Source organism: Ambystoma mexicanum, chromosome 8 (assembly GCF_040938575.1).
Source record: "Ambystoma mexicanum isolate Mex_15411 chromosome 8, UKY_AmexF1_1, whole genome shotgun sequence".
Lineage (NCBI taxonomy): Eukaryota > Metazoa > Chordata > Amphibia > Caudata > Ambystomatidae > Ambystoma > Ambystoma mexicanum.
This window is the reverse complement of record NC_090929.1, coordinates 1,111,941,244-1,111,956,290: the sequence shown is the minus strand read 5'-3', so window position 1 is coordinate 1,111,956,290 and position 15,047 is coordinate 1,111,941,244.

Below are 15,047 nucleotides of genomic sequence, written 5' to 3'. Positions count from 1 at the left end.
ATGAGCAGCTTCCTGTCCCAGCTCACAGTGGATAATGGCAGCATGGTGTTGGGAACAGTGTTAAGGGTAGAGGGCGTGCCTTATGTAGCCCTCTGCAGTGCATTGGGAGCACCTCTGGCTTCATTTCTGACACCTGTGTCCATTTACCTCCAGCTGGAGGCTGGAGGTGATTGCATTATGTTTTGGGCGGTATTAGCACCGGTTTTCGGCACTAATACAGCCACACATTGAATTGTCATGCGGCTGTGATAGCGCTTGGAGTTGCCGGCGCATATACCGCCATCTGTAATGGCACTGGCTGAAATAGCAGCAGATGAATTTACAGTTAGCGGTATTTGTGCTGGCTCGTGATCCGGCAGAGCGGTATTGGTGGCGCTAATTCCGTTACCGCCGCGTTTAAGGGTTACCGCCAGAATTGTGATGAGGCCCATTGTAGTTTGTATGCGCTGTTCATATACTGTATCTAGACAGATTTCTAGGCCCTGTTCATGTATTGTATCTATATAGATTTCTAGGCACTGTGCATATATTGTATCTAGGCAGATTCTCAGCACTGCTCTTGTAATGCATCTACAGTTGTTATAGGCGCTGTTCATATATTGCATCTAGACAAGTTTCTAGGTGCTGTTCATATATTGCAACTAGACAGATTCTAGGCACGGCTCTTGTATTGCATCTACAGTTGTTCCAGGCAGTGTTCATATACTGCATCTAGACAGATTTCTAGGCCCTGTTCATGTATTGTATCTAGACAGTTCTACTAGGAACTCTTATTCCACCTAAACAGTCTCTGAGCACCATGTATTCATCCTTTAAATCTTGACACCTATAGTGTACAGTACAAAAAAGAAGGTGGGTGAGGCGCGCACTCCCGGTCCTGGTAATTGACCAGGACCGGGAGTGCGCGCCTCCCCCACCTTCTTTTTTGTACTGAATGCTATGGGAGTCCGGGCTCCAGAGGCAGCGCCACGGGGTGACTGTGCCCCACTTTGGAGAATCATAAAGATGGTTCTCTCCCCTCCCCCAAATTTGGGAAGGACTTGTGCTTTGGAGGGGTGTCGGTTGCTGGTCACCTGAACAGAAAAAAACGTTTTCACTACAGCTACCAGAATCCTTTGAGTCTAATTAGACACACCTGCTCAACAGCCTCCCTGATGATTATTTGAGATAACAAAGCGCTAGGAGGAGAACAACTACAGACCACAGAACTGCAGCTGAGGGATCTAACCCTGTTAATACTGAGTACCTGATTTGCAGCAAGGGATCTAACCCTGTTAATACTGAGTACCTGATTTGCAGCAGAAGGGATCTAACCCTGTGAATATGTGTCCATTTTGGGATGTGACTCAGCTACTTATTTTTTTGCAACAGGTTTAATTGACTAGGACCGGGAGTGCGCGCCTCACCCACCTTCTTATTTGCACCTATAGTGTACACTTAACTTTATCCCCATCAGCCGCAACACCTTCTCCTCTCCTCTACCCTAGTCTACTCTTTCTCTCCATCATGCCTAACACTGCACATATCAGAGCCGCACGATGGCGCCCCAAAAACCTTAATACAATACCCAACCACTCTACCTCCCATTCCTCCTTCTCCCCTCCCTCTTCACGCTCTCATACCTGCACTTCCCTTTCTCCTGTCCCCCAACTCCCCTCCCAACGCCCTTCCACCTCTCACCCCACCCTTATCCATCCCAACGCCCTCCCCACCAGGACCTCACCAAACACCCCCCCTTACTCCACCCAGTCCACCCCTCCTATCCCGAACCCTGTTCAAGCCCTCTTCTCCTCCTAAACCACTGACTCCTGCCAGCACACAACTTTCCCCACCTCCCCCCACACCTACCTCAACTCACCCTCTCCACCTTCTACCCTTTGGTTTTCACACTCACCTCTCCACCCAATCTTATACTGACCTTGCACCCGTTGCTTCTGCCTGCCACCCATCTTGGCAGCCCCTCGGTCACCTCCATTTCAAACCCATTCTAGAACCCCCACCTGCTCCTTTGCATCCTCATCAACGCTAGATCTGTCTCCAAAAACAAACATAGCATCTTCAAACTCATTTCTGATTAAAACGCGGACATCCTCTTCATCACAGAGACCTGGTTCACCAATGACTAGGAGCCCACTGCACATGAGGCCTTCCCCACAGCTACATCCTCTACAAATAACCCCTCTGAGCGCTCCTAACAGATAAATCACCCTGCAATAGTGAATGCAAATCTTTGCTAGTAAGGATTCTACTCTCCCCTTCCTCCACCCACAGCTTCTTATTCATATACTGAGCTCCTGGCTACGATAGGACCTTTGCAGACTCCCTCAGTAACTCCTTATCAGCCATTCTAATATGCCACCTTTCCGTCACATTATTAGGAGACTTCAACTTCTGATTTGACATCCAATCCAACCCGCTCACTCTGACAACTTAGAAGCCCTCAACATAACCTAACTGATATCGCACCCGACTCACACAGCGGGACACCCTCTCCACTTTATTCAGCTCCACCGACCAGATCTTCACCCTCCCTCCGCAACCTCTAATCTGGACCGACCACTCTGCCATCTCCTTCTCCCTCTTGGCCTCCTCCCCCAGACCCCAGCCCTGCCAGACCCAGCCTCAATCACTCCCTCCCCTATTCCCCTCTGGAACAAAATCATTATAAACCCTGACCTGGCTAAAGCCTTCAAATCTCACTCCCAACACTCTCACTCCATGAAGGGCCCTTTATTGGCATGTTCGATCATTGGCTCTCCAGTGCCACCTCCCCCTCACTCTGATGAGACGCACACCTCAGAGATCAGATCCTAATCCGAACTGATATACAATATCGCTATTGAGAGACATCAGTCCATCATCTCCAAACTAGCTTTGTCCAACCCCTCCTCTTCTCCCCCATCTGCCCACTCTACCGATCCTCTACTCCTTCCCTCTCATTTTCCATCTTGAGTTCTTGAACCTTCTAACAAAAACCCACCCATCAGGCTCTCTTGGAGATCCCTCCCCCCCCCCTGCTCCTTAAGAACATCCTATCCACCAGCCATGCGCTGGCAGCGTGTCACAGTCCATAATCAACCATTCCCTTTCTTCTGGCATCTTCCGGGAAGCCTTCAAAACCTTCTACGTCATCCCCTTCTCAATAATTCCCACCCTCGACCCCCTCCTTCCCGTCAAACACCCGTTTCATTGCCTAACTCCTAGACTGCACTGCACACACACACACAACTTGGCCTCTTCACAGAATGTAACTTCCTCCTAGAACCCGCCCAATCTGGTATCAGACCTTGTTCCAGTAACAGAATGCTCTCTTGTATCCATCTGGGATGATTTAAAAATGACGACATACTCCGAAGCCTGTGCAACACTTATCCTCCTTGACCTATCCGCTGCCTTTGACACTATTAACAACACCATACACTCAGACTGACTCCACTCTCTAGGCATCAGAGATGGATCACATCTTTTCATTCTAAGTGCTCACAAATCATTCTCCTCCACTCTTTCTACTCGCCCATCTGCCCTATTCCCAAAGGGGTCCCTCAGGGAGCCTCCTTGACCCCTCTCCTCTTCAACCTCTACTTCAGTTCCTTCCTGGCACTCATCCGCTCCCATAACCTTACCTGCTATAAATATGCGGACACTCAAATAATACACAAGACCCCCTTAGTCACCTGCCTTCCCCAGTCCTGACCTCGCCTCCTACCTCTCTGAAAACGACCAATGGATGATGAATAATCACCTCATCTTCAACCCTGGCAAAACTGAAATCCTATGCGGCAAAACATCCCCACCCAACCCCCTGGCCACAGCCCCTTGGGGCCCCACTGGTAGCGTCTCCAACTGTATAGAACCTTGGATGCACTCTGCACGCGGACATATCACTCTCCCACCACATCAACACCATATCTAGAACCTGTCACTGCCACCTACGCATCCTCCGGTGAATCTTCTCCTGTGTCTGCTACCCACACAGAGTCCCTACAATTCTTGCTATCATTCTCGCCCGCTTAGACTACGCCAATTCCCTCTACCTGGGCGCTCCAGCATATCAGCTCAGAAAACACCAATTAATCCAAAACTCTGCAGCTAGACTCCTCCTTACCTTCTCACCCAGAGAACATATCATCCCTGCCCTTTAAGTACTACACTTTCCCATCAGCCAAAGGGCGACCTTCAAGGCCATGTGCATCACACACTGCACCCACCATAATCAGCCCAGAATTCCTCCAGGACAAGCTCATACGCTACAAACCCACAAGAATCCTGAGTTCCGGCTCTGCATTCATCATTGTGATCACCACTTACAACTCTACCAGAGTGGGAGGAACTGCCTTCTCTGTCCAAGCCCCCTCCAGCTGGAACTCCCTTCCACTAGACCTCTGTCGCAATTAAAACCATCTCCCCTTCAGAAAGGCAGCAATCCGAATTTTCTTAACTTTCATCACATCATCATACACCCACATCAAAGTCGTTTTCGTATCCTGAGTATTTCCCACTGCAAAGTAAAGTTTGTTCTCAGAACAGTTGGTTCCCCTTGGCAAAACCAAATAGAGATATATGGCCATACACAACCATGCAAATGTCGGCTGTTGTCACAGCGGCCCACCATTTCTCACCCAAAACCTCACCCTACACAATGTACACAAATACACAGCAGCCCTCATACTGTGAATATGACCTACGACTAATTTCTGACTAGCAGGAAATAGACCAAATTCCCCCATATACTAGACCATTCAGGAAGTCTTGCTGGAGTTTGGCCAGCCCAACTGGCCCCCGTCACAGTCCTAGGTGCACTTGCATCCTGTATATAATCTCCTGACAATTTGAGGGTAACCTATCTATTACACATGAAATGTATTAGGATAGTCGTCCCGTTACGCGAAAGATGTACAGGGATACCTGTTTATTGCCCTCAGCCTTGATCTCGCACATAGACGATCTACAATATTAACCCATCTTTTGCTCATTCATGCAGAATGCTGATAAAATTGCACCTAGAAGACACTAGATATTTGAATGTCAAGACTCAGGAGGATAGCCTGTCATTTGTGCTTAGAAGATATATTAGACCAGCATGTCCATTGCACCTAGAGATAACTCAGCCTTTATACAGATGATCCTCACACAGCTACTTCAAGGACAAGACACGACTCATCCAGCCTCAAGGTATGTATGCAGCCACCACTTCAGTGGACTTCAGCCGCAGGTACGGCTAGCCAACTACATGCACCAGAAAGCAGTGAAAACCTACGACCAAAATTGGGTCTAGCTGGACACAATGTTCCACCAGACTTAAACAGTACACAGCACCTCTGCCATCAGAATGCAGCGACGACCTACCACCAATTCGGTCTAACTGGACAAATAACGTTTCTCTTACTTATTGTTCACTTGTTAGGCGCTTATACAGGAAGCAAATACTGTTTCAAAGTGCCCACAGGGCAACAGGGAGGGTACAAGGATGATAGAACATGTAATTACAACAATAAATAATCAAGTTAATTAAATAAACCAAAAGAAGGTAAGTGGGGAGGGGAAGACACACTTACTATGCCTTGTGCGTGTTCAGAATGTGCAAGTGCTGAGGGGTATGGGAGAGGTGCTGTTGTGCTCATGATGAGCAGCAGGTGAAGTGCTATGGATAAGTGCAATCTCCAAGGGGAGGGTGAGACGAAACAAGTGCAGAGGATGGAAAGCAGCTGAGATGATAAGAAGTGGGAGGTCAGGGACCCGAGGATGAAACAAGCCCTTCAGTCAAGTGTCAACTCTGGCGACTTGTATAGTATTCAATGATTGAGTTCACTAACCTGGGCAACTGCGGTTCACACTTGAGACAACAGGCAGATATCGTAAAATCTCCTGTGGATGCCCCGCTCCCTCTCTCCCTGCAGGGAATCTCAGTGAGGAGGGAAGTGGAACCCCCAGGGAAACCCTCCTGGGGAAGAAAACCCTGGATAGCTGGAACTCTTCGGAAGGAAGTGTCGAGTCAGAAAGGATTCCTCTAATCGGTCTGTAACGCAGGGAGGGTCGATGACCTTTCTATTAGAAAGAGAGAGACAGGTGAGCATCAGTACAGGAAGCTACAGTGAGGAGCGAGGTTTGCAAGTAAGCAGGGAAATGTACCATGTATCAAGGCTTAAGTCCTCAGTGAGGAAAAAGTGTTCAGGGGTGCTTCCGGCAATCTGAAGAATCCGATCGCTCTTATCAGAACAGAGATTTAAGAGGACAAAGAAGGAGGAGAGCAGGATGGTTAAGCGTGTGAGTGGTAAAGGGCTAAAGAGTAGTCAGAGTATAGGATTACTCACTGCTGCTGGAAGAACCTCTCTATCCGAGAGATCGGTGGAGATGAATAACGACCGAGGGAGGCGTGTGTGTGTTTTAGGAGGAAATAACAGGGCAAAGTTAGAGAAACGAAGGAAAGGCAAAACAATAAGCACTGTGGAAGGAACCCTAGTGACAAACTCACAGAGCGTCAGTAAAGGCAGTAGCGATGCGTCTGCTGGTGGCTCATCCTTCCTTATCTGGGGTCATGTGAGCCGTCACATGCGTTGTCACGTGATCCGATGTGAGTGAATACGTCGTACGCGAAACAACTAGACCGTTGCTTTCTGAATTAGGGACTGTCGCTTTGGGAAAAGATAGAATAGCGCTATGTGTGGCTCTTCCTATCCTCCTACTTTGCCACCACGACCAACGTTGATAGTGTGTAACAGTATGACCCCACCTCAGGGGAGGCGAACCTGGCTTGCCGGGATGGAATCGAAAAAACATTCTCACCAGTTTGGGGGCATGAACCCCTGAAGCATCTTCCCACGTCCTTTCTGAGGGGGAGTACTCCTTCCAATCTATAAGGAACTGAAGGCGACCTCGTCTGTATCTAGAATCGCAGATGTTGGCCACCTCATATTCTAGACCTGTCTCTGTGTTGATCGGAGGAGGGTTACTCTTGGGTATCCGAGCAAAGCGGTCAGGAACGCACAGCTTAATCTGCGAGACATGGAAAACTGGGTGAATACGTGACCATGAGCGAGGCAGTTCTAATCGAACCGCAGATGATCCTACTAAGGAGAGGTTCTTGAAGGGACCAAAAAACCGGGGAGACAACTTGGACGGTACTAAGTGTTTGGGAAGAAAACAGGAAGCTAGCCAAACCGATTCTCCCTCCTGGAGAGAAGGTATCTGTCTCCTATGACGGTCTGCAAACCGCTTGGCCCGGTCCTGGGCTGCTATCAGTGAGTGGCGGGCCAGTCTATGTCCTTCCTGGATATCAAACTATTTGGTCGACTCCTGGGCATTGCGAAGAAGGAGGTAAGATGGAAAGTAAGAATGACGGGTGATATCCATAGGAGCAATAAAAAGGAGTGGAGTTCAATGCAGAATGAAACGCGTTGTTGTATGCAAATTCTGCCAATGGAAGCAATTTCAACCAATCATCTTGAGCTGCAGAGACAAAGCATTGTAGGTACCCTTCCAACGTTTGGTTTAGGCGTTCCGTCTGGCCGTTGGTCTGTGGGTGATATCCAGAACTGAGAGACCTCTTTATTCCTAACTCTCGACACAAAGAACTTATAGGTATACTGAGATCCTCGATCTGACACTATCGTGTCTGGAAGACCGTGTCGGGAGAAGATATGTGTGATAAACACCTGAGCCATCTGTTCAGCACTAGGAATCTTAGTAAGAGGAATGAAGTGCGCCAACTTGGTAAGATATTCAATGGTTACCAGAATCGTGGTATGTCGGGATGAAACTGGAAGGTCCACAATAAAGTCTATAGAAATATATTTCCATGGTTGGTCTGGGATAGGCATACAAGATAGTAATCCGTAAGGTGGAACTCAAGGGGTCTTGGACTGTTGGCAAATCATACAAGCGGAAACATAGTCGTGGACATCGATTTTTAGTGTAGGCCACCAAAAATACAGAGAGACCAGTTCTAGGGTGTTTTGAACTCCTCTATGTCCAGCTGCTCTGGAGTCATGACACATCCTGAGCACTTCTTTTTGTAGGGATGCTGAGGGAACGAGGACTTGTTTCTTGTGGAAATAGCAGCCTTGTGATGATGTAAGTGGGTGTTGGCCTGCAATATCTTCACATGATTGCTTGTTTTGTGCTGTAGCATGCCTTAGTTCGTGAAGGAAGTCCGTGGTCATCGCGACAAATCTTGCCTTTGCAAACAGAGGTTCTGGAGTGAATCTGTTATTGGAGAAATCCTTGCATGAAAGGGCATCTGCACAGAGATTTCGATTTCCCGGGAGGTAAGTAAACTCTATTCTGTACGGTAGAAAAAAATGGGCCCATCTCGCTTGTCTGCTGTTCGTTGTATGAGCTTGCTGCAACACTTTGAGATTTTGGTGATCTGTATGCACTTCAACCGGGAATTTTGTTCCCAATAGCAGATGTCTTCATTCTTCGAAGGCTCTTTTAATAGCTAGCAACTCCTTTTCCAGCACAGAATAATTCCTTTCTGAGGGATTGAAGGTCTTGGATAAATAGGCTACCGGTCTTTCTTCTCCCTGATCGTCTTTTTGGAGTAAGACCGCCCCTAATGCATGATGGGATGCATCCGTTTCCAAAACGAATGGTCTTTCTTGATCTGGGGTGGCCAATATGGCAGCCGAAGTGAAAAGACGTTTTAGCTTGTCAAAATCCTTCTGGGCTTCCTCATCCCAATCAAAGGGGACTCCCTTTTTTAGCAGCCTCGTTATAGGTAGGACAGTTTCAGAGAAACTTGGGATGAATTTACGATAGAAATTTGTGAAACCCAGAAATCTTTGGATTTCTTTGATGGAGGTTGGTGGAGGCCAATCCAACACAGAAGACACCTTTCTAGGATCCATAGCAATCCCCTGGGGCGATAGAACAAACCCTAAATATGTGACTTGGGTTTGATGGAATTCGCATTTTTCAGCTTTGCAATACAGTTGATTCTCCAGAAGGCGTGCTAATACAATATTGACATGACGGATGTGTTCTTCCTTGTCCTTTGAGAATATTAAGATGTCATCAAGATATATTATGACAAAATGAAGGAGAATGTCCGCAAAAAGATGGTCCATGAACCGTTGAAACACAGCCGGAGCGTTAACCAGGCCAAAGGGCATGACGTGATATTGATAGTGGCCAAAAGGGGTACGGAACGCTGTTTTCCATTAATCTCCGGGAGTAATTCTAATGAGATGATAGGCTCCTTGAAGGTCCAATTTAGTGTAGAATGAGGCCCCTTGAACTGCTTCCAGGATATCGGGAAGCAACGGCATGGGGTACTTAGCTGGAATGGTGATCCTGTTTAGACCGCGGTAATCTATACAAGGTCGTAATTCGTCTGAGTCTTTCTTTGGAATGAAAAACAATGATGCTCCCGCGGGTGAAGTGGATTCAGAAATTAGTCCATTTTGAATTTTTTGTTGAAGGTATTCCTTCAGAGCGGCCTTTTCCTTTTGGGACAGTACATACATGCGCCCGAAGGGTATTGGTTGATCAGGTAACAGATAGATGTGACAGTCATCTCTGCGATGAGGTGGAAGGGTTGGAAATTTGGGTGTGGAGAAGACTGACATATATTGTTGGTGACATTCAGGGATCCCTTTGATGTGGCTAATAGACGGGACTCTTTGACAGCTATCCATTTCTGACAGGATATGTAACCCAATGGAAGTATGGGACAAACAATGAGAGATGCAGTATTCTGAACCTAAAAAGAGAGTCCCAGCCGACCAGTTGATGAAGGGATTATGTAATCGCAACCATGGGAGACCCAAGATAACCGGAAAATGGGCTGTCTTAATGAGATCAAATTCTAGGATTTCTCGGTGCGTCCTCACCGAACAATTTAAGGGTACCGTTTGTTCCCGGATGTGACCAGAGCTTAGTGGAGTTCCATCAACCCCCTGAATAGGTGTGACTAGGGGTTTGGCTACTTTGGGGATCCCTTTTTTGGTGGCCCATTCATCATCCAAAAAGTTCCCAGCTGCCCCGCAATCAATAAGTGCAGGAATATCCCTTAAAACAGTAGCCGAGAGAGTTATTGCCAAAGAAACCACAACCATAGGTTGGTCCACAAGCCCTATGTCTGGGGAACGTTCAGTAGTAGAAGGGGAACCCTGCTTAAAAACTCCTACCGTGGTTCCCCCCACGGTAGGGTTTTGGCGTTTCCCGAACCCTGAGATGAGGTTCTACGAGGGGGAACAAGAGGACAGTCTCTTAGTATAGGTTCTTCAGTAGAGAGTGTCTTTGTACTTTCGGGAAAAAACTCTACCTGAGTACGAAGGCCCTTACCCTTCTTCCTCTCCTGATGACGTTCTTGTAAACGGTAATCTATCTGCATTGTGATAGAAATCATTTCAGCCAAATTTGCTGGTCTAGGAATCTTTGAAACTTCGTCTTTGAGTTCCTCTGACAGCCCTCGCCGAAATAATGTGATAAGACCATCATCCGGCCAACCTGTCTCAGAGGACAACTGTTTAAAGAGTGTGATGTAAGGGATGAGGTCTTTAGACCCGTTTCAAGTCAAGTAACCTTTCCTAAATGGATACTGAGATTTCTTTTCGACCAAACATGGTCTTCAGGCTGTTAGTGAAGGCAGTGTAGGAGTCCAGAATGACATTTCCCGAAGTTACTAACGGGGTAGCCCATGCTAAGGCTGGGCCTGATAAGTGGGAAATCAAAAATCCCACCTTATCCTTCTCAGTGGGAAAGAATCTGGGTTTAAATGTAAACTGGGTGGTACAACTGTCAAGGAACTCTTTCAGCTTAAGCGGGTTCCCGTCAAACTTCTCTGTGTGGAATGTTGACACAGGGGTTTCAGAGAAAGACTAGCTAATCTGTTGTTTTAACTGAGCATTGTCTTGTCTTAGGGTCTGCATTTCTAAAGACATGGCCTGCATTGCAGCCATGAGTTGGTGCATCTGTTGCTCCATGGCAAACTGCCGTCGCCCCCGGCCGCGAAACCCAAAAAAAGTGGCATCGCTATATGTCAACTCTGGCGACTTGTATAGTATTCAATGATTGAGTTCACTAACCTGGGCAACTGCGGTTCACACTCGAGACAACAGGCAGATATCAGAAATTCTCCGGTGGATGCCCCGCTCCCTCTCTCCCTGCAGGGAATCTCTGTGAGGAGGGAAGCGGAACCCCCAGGGAAACCCTCCTGGGGAAGAAAACCCTGGTTAGCTGGAACTCTTCGGAAGGAAGTGTCGAGTCAGAAAGGATTCCTCTAATCGGTCTGTAAAGCAGGGAGGGTCGATGAACTTTCTATTAGAAAGAGAGAGACAGGTGAGCGTCAGTATAGCTAGCTACAGTGAGGAGCGAGGTTTGCAAGTAAGCGGGGAAATGTACCATGTATCAAGGCTTAAGTCCTCCGTGAGGAAAGAGTGTTCAGGGGTGCTTCCGGCAATCTGAAGAATCTGTTCGCTCTTATCAGAACAGAGGAACTAAGAGGACAAAGAAGGAGGAGAGCAGGATGGTTAATTGTGAGTGGTAAAGGGCTAAAGAGTAGTCGGAGTATAGGATTACTCACTACTGCTGGAAGAACCTCTCTATCCGAGAGATCGGTGGAGATGAATAACAACCGAGGGAGATGTCTGTGTGTTTTAGGAGGAAAGCACAGGGCAAAGTTAGAGAAACGAAGGAAAGGCAAAACAATAAGCACTGTGGAAGGAACCCTAGTAACAAACTCACGGAGCGTCAGTAAAGGCAGTAGTGACGCGTCTGCTGGTGGCTCTTCCTTCCTTATCTGGGGTCATGCGAGCCGTCACATGCGTTGTCACGTGATCCGATGTGAGTGAATCCGTCGTACGCGAAACAACTAGACCGTTGCTTTCTGAAGTAGGGACTGTCGCTTTGGGAAGAGATAGAATAGCGCCATGTCCTATCCTCCTACTTTGCCACCACGACCAACGTTGATGGTGTGTAACATCAAGCTACTGTGCGATTAGCAGGGGATAGAGGGATTGAAGGAAGAGGTGAAGAGGAAGGTCTTGAGGCTTTTCCAAAACTTGAGGAGGTCCTGCTCAAGATGAAGAGGGAAGCTATTTAAAAAAAAGGAGCCTGCTGAGGAAAGCGATCAACCACCTGCTCTGTTTAAGCAAACCGCTTCACACGCATTGAGTTGGTGCCAGAAGAACGCATGTGTCTAGAGGGGGAGTATTTGGTCAGAAAGAGTTGCAGATAGAGTGGTCCCCGGCCCCAGACAGCCTTGTGGATCATGCAGAGGGATTTGAATTTAATCCGAGCTGCGATCGGGAGCCAGTGGAGACTTTGTAGGACAAGAGAGATACTGTCCCTGGGCTTGAGGCCAAGGATAAGTATCGCTGCTCTATTCTGGATTAGCTGGAGGGGTCGCAGAGTGGACGAAGGTAGATTAAAGAGGAGGCTGTTGCAATAGTCAAGCCTGTAAAGAACCAGAGACAGGGTAAAATTGAGTCTCTGGGGAGGGGGAGGAAAGGCAGAATTCCTTTCAGACGGAAGAGCTGAAAGTGGGACTTCTTGACGATGTCCTGAGTATGAGGGAGGCAGGAGAGAGGGGAGTCGAAGATGACTCAGATTCCTGGCTTCCGATGAGGGAGCAGGGAGAGGACTCATGAGGAAGGTCAGATAGAAGGGAAGTAGTAGGGTGCTGCAGTCCCAATAGGGAGGATCTCAGTTTTGCTGGCACTGAGGCAGAGATCATTAGAAGTGCACCAGGCCTGAGTGGCAGAGAGGCAGTCGGGGATGAAGGAGGGCACAAGGGCGTCTATAGCAAGTTTGAAAAAGAGTTGTGTGTCGTCAGCATAGCACTGGAAGTCGGGGGAGGAGGAAATGAGGTGTGCAAGCAGAGTAAGGTAGATGTTAAAGAGCCAAGGTGAAAGAATGGAGCCCTGGGGGACGCCACAGGTGGAGGAGGAAGTAGGAGAGAAGGCGCCCAGTATGACTTTGGAAGAGCGATTGGTTAGGATGGAGGTAAGTCAGTCCAGTGACCGCTCTGAGATACCAAGGTTGTCATGGAGCCTTTTTATGAAGGTGTAGTGGTTTACTGTCTCAAATGCAAAAGATTTATCAAGGAGGATGAGGACAGCAGGGGAGTTGGAGTCAAGGGATTCAAGCAGTTCTTCATGGTTGTTCAGAAGAGCAGTTTCTGTTCCTCTGGTTGCTCGGAATCCAGACTGATGGTTGTGAAGACCGTCAAAAAAGTTCAGTGTGGGTGTTAAGTTGGGGAGGGCCAACTTCTCAAGCAGTTTCCCCAGGAAGGCGCTGATGGAGATTGGGCGATAGTTGGCCGAGCAGGAAGGATCTGATGTTTTTTTTTGTTGTAAATGATGTTTTTATTTGTTTTAACAAAGCAGGAACCACAGAAAAAAAGGCATTTCCCGAAGACCAACAATCACAAGAACAACTGTATATATTTGGAGAAAAAAAAAAAACTCATCTGGTCCCCCTCCCTTCTATCCCCCCAAACTCCCCTCCATCTCCCCCAACATATCTTAGGGTCCCATAAAGTTAACAAGTCATGCAACGTTAGACAACTGCCACATGGCACACAGTGAGCTCAAAACCTCTGCATGTTTAGGGCTCAGGCACCGTACTCAGAGTACCTCCTATCCCGCACCTGAGTCTCTATAAGTATCAAGGAACTTTGACCATTCCCATTCTATCGCCGCACTTCCCCCATGTAATGCACCTGTGATATTCTCCATGAGTTATATGTCCTTGGCGTTCCCTACCCATTCCTCTGTCCTCGGGAGGTGTGTCCTTTGCCAGTGTTTAGTCAAGTAAACCCTGGCCACGAGCAGCAAGAAGTGCACCATGTGTTACAGGGTTCTCCAATAATCACCCTCTCTCTCCTGGCCAAACAGCATCAGCATTCCGTCCATTATACCTCGTCAGCTCCTTAATCCAACTCAGGATTTCTGCCCAAAAAGACGTGGACCTCTCAACACCCCCACCACATGTGCCAGAAGGCCGCCCTCTCCCCACATCTGTGCCAACACTGGGGACTCACTTCTGGGAACATTTTAGACAGCCAACCTGGTTCGTATTGCCATCTGTGTAGCAACTTAACTCCATGAAGTTTAAATTGGCAGGCCACTGAGGTATTGAAGGGCCCTCCTGCACATCACCCTCTATAGGTTATCGTCCAATACCTGTCCCAGGTCCCTCTTCCACCTCCGTCGGATTTCCTCCACTACATTCTCCCCCGCCCCCACCAACTCTCTATATAGTAGAGATAAGTCCCTTCATATCTGTGTGGGTGTCCAGGATCTTTTCCATAGGGTTGAGATCCCTCTGTAGCAAGTCCCTCCATTTCTCTGCAGTGAGCACACCTTTCAATCACAGGTAAAGAAAAACCGGGAGCGAGCCCCCATTCAGAGCTGTCAAGATCTTGGATCCCTATAAAGCGCCCGTCCGACCATAACTGACCCCCCCTGACCAGCCCTGCTTCAAACCATCTCTGATACCTCTCAGGCTCGGGAATATTGTCCCTTATCAATGGGGTCCAGATGTGGCTTGTTGGTGAGGGCCAGGAGGTGACCCCTCTCATTCCAGTCCCATGTCTCCATAGCTCCGATTGGACCCCCTGTATCGGGTGCTCCCTGATTCTCCTAGGGACCCTGTCCCGTGGGACCCACAACCATTCACCCACTGTGGCGGGGCGCAAGTGTTGGTTCTCCAAAAAGACCCAAGGTTTGTCCACATCTTCCCGAAGGTGAGGCACCATTGCCCTCAATTGAGAGGCCTTATAATAAAGGGCTAAATCGGGGAAATCCACCCCTCCCTGTTCCTTCGGTAGTAGCAATGTGTCCTAGGACACCCTAGGCTTCTGTCCCTGCCAGAGAAATCAAAGCATGCAGCCCTTGGCCACCCTCAGAAGCTCCTCTGGGACCTTCACCGGTAACATTTGGAACAGGTACAATATCCTTGGGAGGAAGTTCATTTTCAAAGCATTCAGCCGCCCCATCCACAAAATGCTTTGTTTTCCCCATTGAACTGTTTCACCGTACGGTATGCTCAGTAGAGGGGGGAAGTTAGCCCCACTAAGGTCCCCCAAGGCCCTTGTGATGTTG